The sequence below is a fragment of the Canis lupus genome, chromosome 22, assembly GCF_003254725.2.
Source record: "Canis lupus dingo isolate Sandy chromosome 22, ASM325472v2, whole genome shotgun sequence".
Classification (NCBI taxonomy): domain Eukaryota; kingdom Metazoa; phylum Chordata; class Mammalia; order Carnivora; family Canidae; genus Canis; species Canis lupus.
Window position 1 is genome coordinate 25,287,588 of NC_064264.1, and position 13,391 is coordinate 25,300,978.

The following is a 13,391-nucleotide window of genomic DNA, read 5'->3' on the forward strand; positions in this document are numbered from 1 at the left end:
AGCTTTCCTCAAACTAACCGCTATTTCTGGATTTTTGTCCTGCCTACTAATATCCTTATCTCCCAAATCCCTTCAAGTTGCCCAAATCAGAAACCTGAAAGCTTAAATTTATTTAATCAATCACACCCAAGTCTAATCAGTCATCTTGTCTTAGGAAGCCACTGCCCATATATATTTCCAGTCAATTCCATTGTCTTGATGTTTTTGCATCTTCAAAACATTCATCAGCTAGCCCTCCTAATCAGTCTTCTGGCTGGTTTGTTTCTTCCAGGATATTCCCCTCCAGTCTACCTTATTTGGTACTGCCAGAATCATAGTTCTGCAACATTAGATTTGCTATGAATTACTTTGCTAAGTTTGTCCCTACTTAAAATTCTAAGTCAGGTCCTTTGAAGTCTTAATTTTTGCCTAACTTTGCCATGTTAGCTCCCTGAACATTAATGTTAACTCCAGCCATACTGAAATATGTGCAATTTCCACATCAGAGCGTAGATTTTTAAGGCTCTGTTCTTACTGCCTAGAACATTCACTCCTTCACATTCACTGTACTCCTACCTATTTATGACACAAATGTCACCTTTCCTTGACTTACCCCCAACTTGGTTAAAGGTCCAACCCATTCCATCTCCTTAACAATATTATTCTCACTGCTAATATTTGCTTACAAGTTGTTTTGCTTTCTCTCATTTGCCTGTATTGCCCTTAATATTTCAATTGTGAGTCACTTTATTGTTCTAGGAACATACTAGGTATCAAGAACGTGTTTTTAATGAACTAGTGAATGTATGTTGTATTAACTTTAAAAAAAAAAGAAACTACATTTTCTACAATTGTATTTTCTCATAATTCCAAAGTATTTCTTCATTTCATTAATTTATTTTTGCCAATTAAGAGTAATGGTGCTGATGACTGAATAGCTAGCTCTGTCATAGACTAGATGTGAGACCTTTGTCAAGTTATTAGCTTTTAAATGTCTCAATCTCCTTATGTATAGACTATTAATAAGCTCATAGGTGCATTATGTAAATTTTTTAATTTTTTTGAGAAAAGGGTTTAAAACAGTAAATACTGATTACTTGTCTTTGATACTGTTAATAAAGAAGTTGCTAAAAGTAATGCTGTCCCCAAGATCCATTTTTCACCTAAATTCAAAATCTATTTGATAAATTTGTATCCAGAAAACAAAGGATTTATATGAATATCTAGAGCTATTATCTAGTTTCATGTGGTATGGTTCAGATGATTAAAATAGATCAAGTGTTACAGAATTCAGCCAAAGAATTTTCTGACATAAAAAAGTCAGTGTTTCCTGTTCTCTCTCAATTTCTTCAGTGACAACACACCAGCAAAATAATCTAATGAATATATGTTCTGAGTAAATTTAATTAAAACTTATTCTGGAAATCTCTGGTAGTGTTATAGGTAGATTGTTATGTCTACATATGAGGTGAAGTTTACAGAAAAATAATCTAGATTCATAGTCATTTAAAAAAATTTTTGAGCTTATAAGAGCAAATGATTTGATTGTACATTGTTCCATCAATGTAAATGACCGTAAGTGATACCCGTTATATTCTCCCTGTTATTTTTAGAAATAAATAGCATAATTGCTTGGGGATTCCTTCAGCAAAATGCAGATGAGTTAGATACTCAGTTGCTTTGAAAGGTAAATACACAACTTCAGAAATTAAGATGAGGAAGAGTACATAGCTACATCTTGTACTTGCCCATCAAGATACAGGAGACTTCACGGATATTCAAGATAGAAAGAGGCCCACTGTTCAATCTTTTGGTAAAATCAAACCTTTCCAAATTCTCAATCTTGAAAGGGTACTTGACATATTTTTACAAGTAAATTCTACTATGAAAAAAAGTACTTTTTTCTTGAATCCAAAACTGGATATCTAGACATTCTGCGTTATTTTACTCTTGGAAGAAAGCCAAACGGCCATAATATGGGTGGGAATACAGTAGCATAAACAGGCCATGCTGATGATCTTTGTATAGAACATGTTTACAACTACTAACTTGCATACTAATGTTTGTCTCCAATTTAATTAGAATGACTGGCATATAGTATATCATCTTAAAAGCAGCAATTCCTGAATACTGTTTCTGTCTAACCTCCTAGTAAGTGGCTGTCCTCTGTGTTTTGAGTTGTCACTGTGTAAATATAGTCAAGATACAATTTTATCTAAGTATAAAATATAAATGACCCTGACTTTTTAGCAGATGACATCCATAGTATGAAATTTGCAGGATTAACAGAGCTACCTATTAGATAAAAGATGTGGTGGTCTTTTTAAAGAGTAAGCTGTTAACTGTGTGTTAATAAGATAATATTAAAGCTAATTTTGGAGCATTTCAAGAGGAAAGAGTTAGCAATCACCTTTTCATTTTAAAAACAACAGTAGTGCTACTTGGTCTTGGAATATGATTATTCTTTGAATGCCAAAGGAGGAGTCCTTCATAATTTAACATTTTAATCATTTCAAGGTGATTTGCTTTTACTGTGAGAAACCCTGTGTTGGCACTTTCCCCACATGTTTCCTAGGCATAATCGCATATTAGTTGCAATTTTCTCTGCAACATAAGACTTAATTATGCTAAGGAAAAATGCTTCTTTTTTAATAAAAGGTGTAAAATACCACTGGTATCCAGTTTGAGCTAATACTAAGATTGGAAACTCATTACCCCTAAAAATGTCAGTTCTGATGAAGCATTTAAAAAAATTCTAAGAATCAAATTCAAAATGTCTTTACTAAGCTGTTTTATGGTAGCGTGTACCATTGGAAATGTGATGAGTCTTCATGTAAAAATGCTGATTTGAATTAGATTTAGAATGTATGTCATCCTCAATTAGCCTTTCCTTCATCAAAATGATCTCACAAACACGGAGAATGAATCTTTATTTCCTCCTTTGCACATGGGAGGTCATTTGTCAGATTTAATATACTTCTACCTATGTCTTCCTACATGCTTGGAGTTCAAGATGGATGACCATGGACTTCCAGAAAAAGTTTCTAGCTTAAAACTTAAATTTAATTTTAATATAATGCCAAAACCATTCATACTGAGACTGAAAATTAGAATAACATTTACTAAAATAACATTGATTTATTTCCATTTGGAGGAAAATTTTGTCCCCCCTACCATGAAAGTTTATAAACTAGTAATTATCTAGGTAATCTAGGGTGAGAAAAAGTACATGGTAGGCATTTTTTTCTTGAAACATTTATATACTTTTAAGACCTAGACTGAATTACTACTACTATATTATATAAATACACTTATTTTATGGTTGCTTGTTTAAAATTAATTAGTCTAAGGAATTTTATAAATAAATGTCCAACTTTGTACAATTATGGTGACCTTCAATACAGGTATCAATTTAGAGATTATTAAGTCCAACAAAAATGTAGTCTGTTTAGACTGGTGGTATAGATTTATATTGAATAGTTTTCCAGAGAACGAAACTTATACATCAATTTCTTAAGGTGCTGTTTGCAGAGCCTAATATTTACAAGGACAGTCCCTGAGGAATTTGGCTGTTTATGAGAACATTTGAGTACCTGCAGTTATAACTAAGAACTTTACTTCTCCTGTGGAATATTTATTTATACCTTGGCGAACACTTAAAACTTATTGTGTTGGTTTGCTTGAAAGGCAAAGAACCACCTCCTTTTGCAAGTCCTTATTGAAGACCTTCAAGGAGTTAAGCCTAATACTATCTTCAAGGTAAGGCAATAAAACAAAATAATGGTAAAATTTTCATTCCCACTTTTGTAATAAAAATGGTGGCTGCAAAATTTTGTCTTGTAAAATAAATGCTATTGACACCATAAAAGTAGATACAAAATGCTATATACTGCATGCTCATGAAACATTTAGTTGTTTATCAACAAAAAATTAAAACAAATTTTAGCATGTTACAAAAGAATGCTTTGAAAAGTTCACTTGTGTATTCAAAGGAAATAAATAGAAGACTATCTATAGAGTTCCAAAAGGATGAATAGAGTGGCATGTATATAAATTTTTACAATTCTTAAAGATGCTTTATAAATTCAAAGGCAAAAACAATTACCTACAGGAAAGTTGATATGGATTATGATTACAATGTTCATAGTAATTGCTTTTCAAAATTTCAGGCAAAATAGTTACAAAAGAACCCTAAAGCTCCTGCCTTAACATGCAATCTATTAAAATGATTGTAAACTGCAGTTGCATGTTAAGTTTCTACTTCTAATTAATGAACAAATGAATATTGTGCCAGTTTCTATTTCAATAGTCATAACATTAACCCTATAACCCAGTTTCCAGAGAGTATAATTGTAATGATTATATCACTTAAATATTATACTAGTTTATAGCTCTTTATGTTTATAATTTTCTAATTTTGTACTCTAATCAATTTATATAGTCACATGCATCAGCTTCATAGATAAAAGTGTGTTTGGGCAAAATCTGTAGCAGAAGATGAACCTCACACTTTGAGGGGGAAAAAAAAAGATATAATGCCCTATGGTGAATGTTGCAATAGAAATTGGAAGGTACAATTTGAGGATAAGGGACGCCTGGGTGGCTCAGTAGGTTAAGCATCTGACTCTTGATTTCAGCTCAAGGTCATGATATAAGAGTGTGAGACTGAGCCCCATATCATGCTCTGTGTTGGGTGTGGAGCCTGCTTACTTCTCCCAACCCCCACCCTTGCTTGTATGTACTCTTTTTCTTAAAAAAAAAAAATGAAGATAAAGTGTCTTGGCATGGTTTCTTCCATGTATATGTATATGAGTACAATACACAAAACAAAATAACATCGTATTTATTTGATATCAAACAGAATTATTTCCTTTGAATTCTATAAAAATCAAAAGAAATATTTTTGGATAATTATATACTTAATGGTGAAATATGCCATTAGACTAAAAAAAATTCTGTGTATTGTTCAATATTGTACTATATAGTCTCTTCTCCTATGGAACTTCCATAATAACCAAGGGAGACGGGTAACATAAAATAATAAGATAACATCAGTAGTGGGAAAGGTACTGTGAAAACAAAACATTGTAACAAGGTAGAGTTTGGACAGAGAGAGCAAACAGAGATGGCCTCTGCGGAAGTTACCATTAAGCCAAGACAGAAAGCAGTCATGAGCAAAAATGTGAAAATTGCTGAATGACATCTCAGGTGCAGGGAATTGAGATATAAAAGTGCTCAGAGAAAGGAGCTGGGTATTTAAGAGAGACAGAGGAAGGCCAATGTGGCCAGAAGAGGGCATGGGAAAGAGGAGGTAAAAAAACATGCTGGGATCAAACAGCAGTGAAGAGGACAATTCTGACTTGCAGTAAACATTTAATATGTGTCAGCACACACGGTTGTAGTGTTTAACATGTGGATTCCAATGGGCCTTATCCTCAAGGTAACACATTTCATTTTTATTCAAACTGAAATGGGAAAAAAGAGCGGTCTTTGAGGAATATTCCTTACAGTTCTCTCTGGTAAAATCTATCAGCAGAGGAAACAGTGGGAAATATGGTTCAAGGGAGTTATCCTTTTTTTTTTTTTTAAGATGATTTATCTTAAGCAGTGTATGTATGAAAATGAGGAAATAAATCTAGTGAAGGAAAGTCATGACTCAGTTTCTTCATCATTAAAAGGGGGAAAATAAAATCATGGTTTGTTGTGAGAATTGAACAAAATTTGTGTTTAGTTCCTGACTTAATAGTGAGTATTCAAACAGTACCTATTAAGATGGTGATGGAGGAGGAGGAAAGAGAAAAGAAAAAAAAAAAAAAAGGAAATTAGCATCACCAATCCTTGAGTAAAGGTATTTAAGGCTTATATCTCTCTTTACTAAAAACTAAATGGTTAAGTGTAATTGACTTACGTTGTGAAAAGTGGCTGCAAAAGATATTTAAAAGAATCCCTTGTGTTAGCAGTCCAGAAAAAGTGCTGACCATCAACAAGAAGGAAAGACAATTCAAAGGATAAATTGTCAAAATTAGTCAAATAACCTCAACATTTTTCAGGATTATTTTTCTCAAGGTGTTTGCTTTATAAATATTGATATCTCACTTTATTTTATATTTCCATGGCATCAAAGCACAATCACCTATGTTTAGGCTTAACAACATGCATTTTTTCAGATAGAACAAAAATATCTCCGTTGATTATACCTCTCTTAGGTCTTAGAAATGAAAACCTAAACAGAACGTACTTCTGACTGCTTTAATACCTTAAAAAAGAACAAAATATAAAAAAAGGCAATCATTAATACATAGTGATATCTGCAAACTAAATTGCAAAGACTTTGGTGTTTCTGTAAGCTGTTAAAATTCTGAACAAAAAATGTAATCATGATGAAATGAATATCGTCGGAGCTTGTCCCTACTAAAAGACCTTCTGCCTTAAAAAAGAATCACAAAAAGACATACATTTCTTTTTTTTTTTTTTTTAGATTTATTTATTTATTCATGAGACACAGAGAGAGAGAAAGAGACAGAGACAGAGACACAGGCAGAGGGAGAAGCAGGCTCCATGCAGGAAGCCCGGTGCAGGACTCAATTCCGGGACTCCAGGATCAGGCCCTGGGCTGAAGGCAGTGCTAAACCACTGAGCCAGCCATTCTGGCTACCCAGACATACATTTCCGATTCTGGAAAAGAAACAAATTAACTTAAAGAATAACAAGTACAATTTTTGTTTGTTTGTTTGAAGTAGTCATGCTTTGCTCTAATCTGATTTGTGATTTGGCAATATATGACAATAGACAAATTATTTTTTAAGTTAAAATACACAGAGGTGTGAGCCATCGAAAATTCAGCTCTCACTATTAGAAAATTTGAATGTGACACACTTATCAACAACCTGTTAAAGACTTCCATTGCAGTCAATGTATAAACACATAGTTGGAGTTTGGGGAAGTAACAATTAGAAATAAGAAGTGAGACAATACTACCAATAGCTTTAAGATTAGGTTTGATGAAATTGTAAACCTAACTTAATAGTATCCTCAGGTCTACCACCTATCTTTTGGTCATTGCTACTTCACTAATGTATCCTTTTTTCCTTGTCTTCTCCTGTTGTTAGGTTTCTCCAAGTAAGACAGAATTGAAGACAGTAGTAAAGCTGAGGCCAGGCGCCTTCCAACAGCTATTCTAGCAAATGAGATCATGGAGGAATGGGTGAGGAATGGCCATATTCTGTGTTCCAAATTATGAGTAGTGGAGTCTCAGTGTTAAGAGGAAGTCGATTCAAGGATGGGATTAGTGACAACTGCAACATCAATTCTGGTAGCTCAGCCCCTTGACTGCAGGGTATGCTTAAATGTATTTTTTTTCTAACCCTTCCAAAAATTTTGTAAGCAACCAAACCAAATACCCCATTTTAACTTCCATTCCACCCAAAATATCTAGAGTTGTTTCACTGTTGTTTCAATTACTGCAATGAACTGTGATACAACAGTTGTCCTTTTTTAAAAATCAATTCTCTTGTTTTACCCTACATTAACATATTCAACATAATTTATTAAATACCAAAAATGTAGAGAAAAATAAAAGTGCTTTATATTTATTATCCTTAATACACAGAATGATGCTCTTTAGTAGTTATTACTGTCATTATTTTACTAGTATGAAAGCTAAGACTATGAACGGTTAAATGGTTTCTCCCAAAGTTGCACAGCTAGTTGCATCTGAAATTCATCCCCAGGTCTATTTGATTCCTAAGGCCACACTTTAACTTATTTGATATACGGATTTTAAAAAAGGCCCAATTATGGAGGTGAGGAGGACAGGGAAGTTGGGAAGAAGGGTACAATTGATGTAATATAGTGAACAAGTTCGAAAGGCTTAGCCTAACTGTTCCACATCTACTGTCAATACTTTCCATCATTGCCTTTTAGGTAAGTTAAATATTAATTCACTTTCTACTTCTAAGAAAACACTAATAATTATTTCCCTAGGCGTATTGTAAGAGTTAAAATAGTATACATGCAGTTCTCAGATCAGAAAAGGTACATGTATTGGCTCTTTTTTCCTCTCTCTACAGCTCAAGAGCACATATTAGTAAATTATATCATATTTAACAGTATAGCATAGCATACTGTTAGCAAAATAAGTCCACATTGTTAATATCTGTTTTTACAAAACTTATACTGATGTGTTTCTCTTCTTTTCACAATCACTTGAATACGTGGTTAGCTGAACAAATCAATGTTCCAAACTTGAAAAATTGTGATTGCAAAATAGATTTATTATTGAAATAGAGGTATGGCAGAGGGGATATAATGAAAGGCAATTTTATTTTTTTATCAAACTAAAAGTAGTTATTAAAATGCAGAAAAATACCAATCATTAATTTCATTGTAGATGAAATAGTATAACTCATTCATAGCATTAGATGTATTATGAATTAACAAGAATGATCTTTAGCTTTAATAATGAATAATCATAGATACTGAAATTAATAGAAAAATATATTGTCTTGACCCTAATTTCCAATGAAAATTTATAGGTTATATTTTAAAGGAAATGTTATTTTACCTATAAGAAGGTAGAATAAGGAACTTACATACCATATCAATAGGAGTAGTTGTTTGTCTCTCCCCCACCCCAGATATCAACTACATGTTTCCTTTGTTTTGTTCCCCATAAAAATAAGAAATACTATTCTGAAAATTAGCTTTACTTTTTGTGTTCATATCTGCCTAATAACTATTATTCAAGGCTTCTTCAGTTTTAGGCTACAGAGGTCAGTGGAAAACAGCTAGGAATTCTGACTTTGGAATCAGGTAAACTTGGATTAGATTTCTCTCTTCAATACTGACTATTTTAATGACACTAAGAAAATTATTTAAACTCTATGACTCTTAGATTCTTCTCTGTAAGTGGAGATAACAACCTCTGCCTCCAACTATTCTGTGGATTAAATGAGGCCACACACACACACACACACACACACACTATTTATCACTATCTAATTTATAAAGCTTAACAATATTAAGGAGACTCAAATTTTTGCAATACTCTGAAGAAAATTCTTTTGCAACTTCCTCCTCTACTGATTCTTTAGAACAAGGTTCATTCAAGTTTATAAAGAAGTACTTTTACCTTTTAGACTTCCACAATTGGACAATAATGGAACACTTAGGTGGAAGTTCAGGATTTTTCTTTCTTGTTCTCCTTAACATGCTTAAAAGGGTGCTAATACTTGTTTCAGTGAAATCATGGTGGCTTCTGTTCAGAGACTAAAATGAAATAAAACTTTTTGATTATGTACTCAGGAACATTTGTTCTGGTGGGGTTTTCATATTTAATGGTAATGGTAAAGCGAATGATAGAACCAAATAAAGACTAGAGACACAATCTAACCTATTACAATAGTACTAATAAACTTAGTTTCTCTCAATCATATCGCATGCATAAGCATGCGCTTTTTTTTTTTTCTAACTTTACTTATGATAGGCATACAGAGAGAAAGAGAGAGGCAGAGACACAGACAGAGACAGAAGCAGGCTCCATGCACCGGGAGCCTGATGTGGGATTCGATCCCGGGTCTCCAGGATCGCGCCCTGAGCCAAAGAAGGCGCCAAACCGCTGCGCCACCCAGGGATCCCGAAGCATGTGCTTTCTTTTGTCAATTTATCATACATGCTTATTGCATGGCAGTGATACCCTACATTCAATGAATATTTGATACATTGTCTCTAATGCTTTTTTTGTGGCTCACCTAAATGCGATACACAAGGTCAGATTTCCATTTTCACCTTACAAAATATAAAGGCATTTAAAGATATTCAATAATTGTCTCTTTCCCTTCTTATATTGTCCATTTCTCCTTATGTTTGTTAATGATATAGTTTAAATCTTTTTATTTTTATTTTTTTATTTTTTTATTTTTTTAGTTTAAATCTTTATTCTCCAATGCTATGGTACTGAAGATTAGCAAATGGCTAAGGCATCACCAATATAGGCCCCCAGAAATATCAATCATGGTTAAGGTTAACAAATCTATGATAGCTTATTTATTTTGCAATTCCTCATAAGAACAAATATTTTATGATCACTAAAATGGAGAGATAGGGCAAGACAGGGAGGGACTAGGAAAAAAAGAAAAAGGGTGAAAAAAGAATGAAGAAAAGACAAACATAAAAAGCTACTTCTTTCCACTGTTCTCCAGAGGACGAACAACAGAGCTTCCAGTCGTATATTCATGACCTGACTGGTGAATTTGGGGGCATGGGCAGATACTCTCATTTCCACTCATGTCTTTCTCATCATTTTGGATCTCCCTGCCATGAGATAGGGAGCACCTACCTTTGTACTCTGCCCCGAGTGGATAGGCCTAACATATGACTTCCTCACTCTGGCCTTAAGTGAGCATTTCAAAAAAAAAAAAAAAAAAAGCTGCTTCCTTTCACAGCTGGTTCTCAACTAGTATCTTATTTATATACGGGAATGACTCAAGCACTAGAGGACATTATCACTCAGCACTCAGATATTAAGTAACAATAGCATCCCTGAGTAACTGAGACGTCAAATATTCCCTCCCCACACTTCAAAAGGCTCTTTAGTTGAAAGCTTCATTACCATACTTTGATTCTTTATAAAATGAAAATTATGATGTTAAAATGTAGACACTAATGCCATATTTGGTAAGAAAATATTATTTAGGAGCCATAGAAATTATTAACTCATTTAAATCCATATAAAAACATATATCCAACTTGAATTTATTGTAATGCTAGTAATTCTACATCCAGTAATCTATTTCCTGTGTCCATCTGTCAGGTGGCTCTAAACTTGAACAGGAATGTTCAACAATACATTTCTAGAGAAGGGTTATTTTCTATATGGTGAATATGTTTTCCATAAAAAATATATCTGATGATATAAAATGTATCAGCTTGAGATACAGAGGAAATATTTTCTAGTCCTTGTCTTCTAAAGTAACTGATCATCAATAAGTCGCCTAGTCCCTATATATCTCACTTTATTCATCTACACATTGAATTTACTAGACTGCTTTTTTACATTATTTATCAGACCTAAAAAACAACACATTTAATTTTAAATGTCATATACTTACACATCAGATACATTTCAAATGAGTGAATTTGGAATCTTGCTAAGAAAGAAAGTATTCCAGCATAAAAGAATTCAAGAATACATATATGCTGCAAAGACCAAATGGTTTCTTTGAGGAAACATGAGTGAGAAATCCTGCGTAGTATTTTAATAGAATATATTTAGCTAATTCCTTTAACTTAACACACATCCTGCTTTTTGAAATCCAAACAATATAAATAAGCTGGTGAGCTCTGTAAATAAGAGAAAAACAAAGCAATGGAGTTTTTCTCTGACCTGAATGAAGCTAGCAAGTGTTTTGAATTCACATATTAGTATTGTCCATAGTGTACCCTACTCTGTGACAGTGACATAGAAGCTGTAATTAAGAAATGATCTTTAAGAGGAAAAAGTAATGAATCCAGAATGCATTTTATTTAGTTAATCTAAATGAAGGGGTGGTTGATTATCATGTCCAAAGCAGGCAACCAGGAATACCACTTCTGATTATGAACAAGTAGAACCTCTATAATGATCTCAAAATACACACACACACACACACACACACACACACACACACAGCTTTGGATCAAGTGAACATGGTAAATATTTAATATCTATAACTTTTTTTTCCCAAATAGGCTTACCATTTTACTTTCAATAGAAATTTAGATACAGGTTGCTGACTTAAGAGTTAATAAAGACATAGGCTCCACTAGCAGAATTAATATTCAAATGGCTACATTGTCTCTAAGGCACTTGAATATCAAAAAGGAAGAGGAGATTTTATTGATCTGGGAAATGGCAGCAGGTTATGCTTATTGTATATAATAAAGACTATTGATTTTGTTAAGCAGAAAAATGGCACTTTAAAAAGCCCATTTCATATCAACTGCAACAGAATAGTACTTTCCACCAGTCTGGAAGTTTTCAGAATCATTTTAATGGAGGAAAAAGTATAATTTGTCAGGGACATCCTTTATACCAACAGAATGAGAGTTCATTGCTATAATGAAGGTTTTCCTCTAGTATCTAAATTGAAATTGCAATCTATTCAACTATCTTAAAATTATAGGCAATGCTCTCCCTGCAATAAAAGGACCACATATTAAAGAATAATTTTTTCAGCCTATACACCTAAGGAGCTTGAGAAGGAAGAGGTTTCTTCCTAAGGAAATATGGATATGTTCAAAAGTTGATGATGATACTTGAACAGAAAGCCAATACACTTTACTTCAGTAAGTTTCAATTATTTCAGGGAGTAGTAAAACCTAAAGTGCTAGAGGCCTGGAAGTTACTGCAATCTACCATTGAATCACTGTTTATTGATGTTTTATAATGTGCTGATGGAAATGACAGAGCGTGCTACCACATTTATACAATAACTTGGAAATAAGACTGATAATTTTTGTATAGTTCCACAAACTAGTGAGTATAACTACTTGATATGGTCTACTACAAGGTATTTATTTTGCTTTTGAGTTTTATAATTCACAGATTTATTATGAAATAAGTTGTTGGCAGACAGGCTAAAGTCCAAGTTTCACTTAATTCACCATATATCTAAGACTGATCACAAATTTTGCCAGGGGACAGAGCTAGACTACATTTTCCAGAGTCACTGGTGGTAAAGTATGACCATGTGCCTGAGATCTAGCCAATACTGTGAAAAGTGATGAATACCAATTTCAGGGCTACCACAGATTTCCCTATGTTCTTATCCATGCTCTGTTTCCTTTCCAGCTGGCTGCTGTAAAGATTACCAAAATAAAATATGAAGACAAATGTTGGAAATGGCCTAACCTTCGTAAGTTCCTGATTGATAGTGTGGAGGAGAATTGCCTGGCCTTGCTGTCTTTTTTGCTCACTTAGAACTATTATATCAGCAAGAAATAAACTCACAATATTTGAGCTATTATTTTTACCTATTATATGTAAGAATTGCTATCATTATTTTGACTGATACAGAAGTTTGTACCTTAAATAGAATATATTGTTGTAAAAACAATCAATGTTGAATTATGTTGTATTTTGAAAGGCAGACAGCAGACAACAAGATCACATAGTAGACTGGAAAGCTTGAGGGGTTTGCTGTACTTTTGCATAACATCTGGTGTAACTATTGCTACTAACAATTTGAAAGAAGGACAAGTACTTACCAAACCTGTGGCTCTAGAGGAAAATGTTCGTAAGAGTCAAAATGGTATTATATATCATTCTTTCTTGTTTTTAGCAAAATATTGCAAGAAAGAAATGATTTAAAAAAAAAAAAGAATTGACCAGATTGCAAACAAAAATGAAAGGGAACAAAGAATAGTCACAAAAC

At 33.2% G+C, this 13,391-nt stretch overlaps 1 long non-coding RNA gene across 1 annotated transcript in view; it reads right to left on the bottom strand.

Moving 5' to 3' along the window:
* Positions 1–6,487: 6,487 nt before the first annotated feature.
* LOC112655760 (uncharacterized) overlaps positions 6,488–13,391 on the bottom strand; it is a 117,540-nt gene continuing 110,636 nt past the window's right edge. The window contains exon 9 of the long non-coding RNA XR_004808199.2: positions 6,488–6,654. This is a non-coding gene — a long non-coding RNA (uncharacterized LOC112655760). The remainder of the gene's footprint in view (positions 6,655–13,391) is intronic.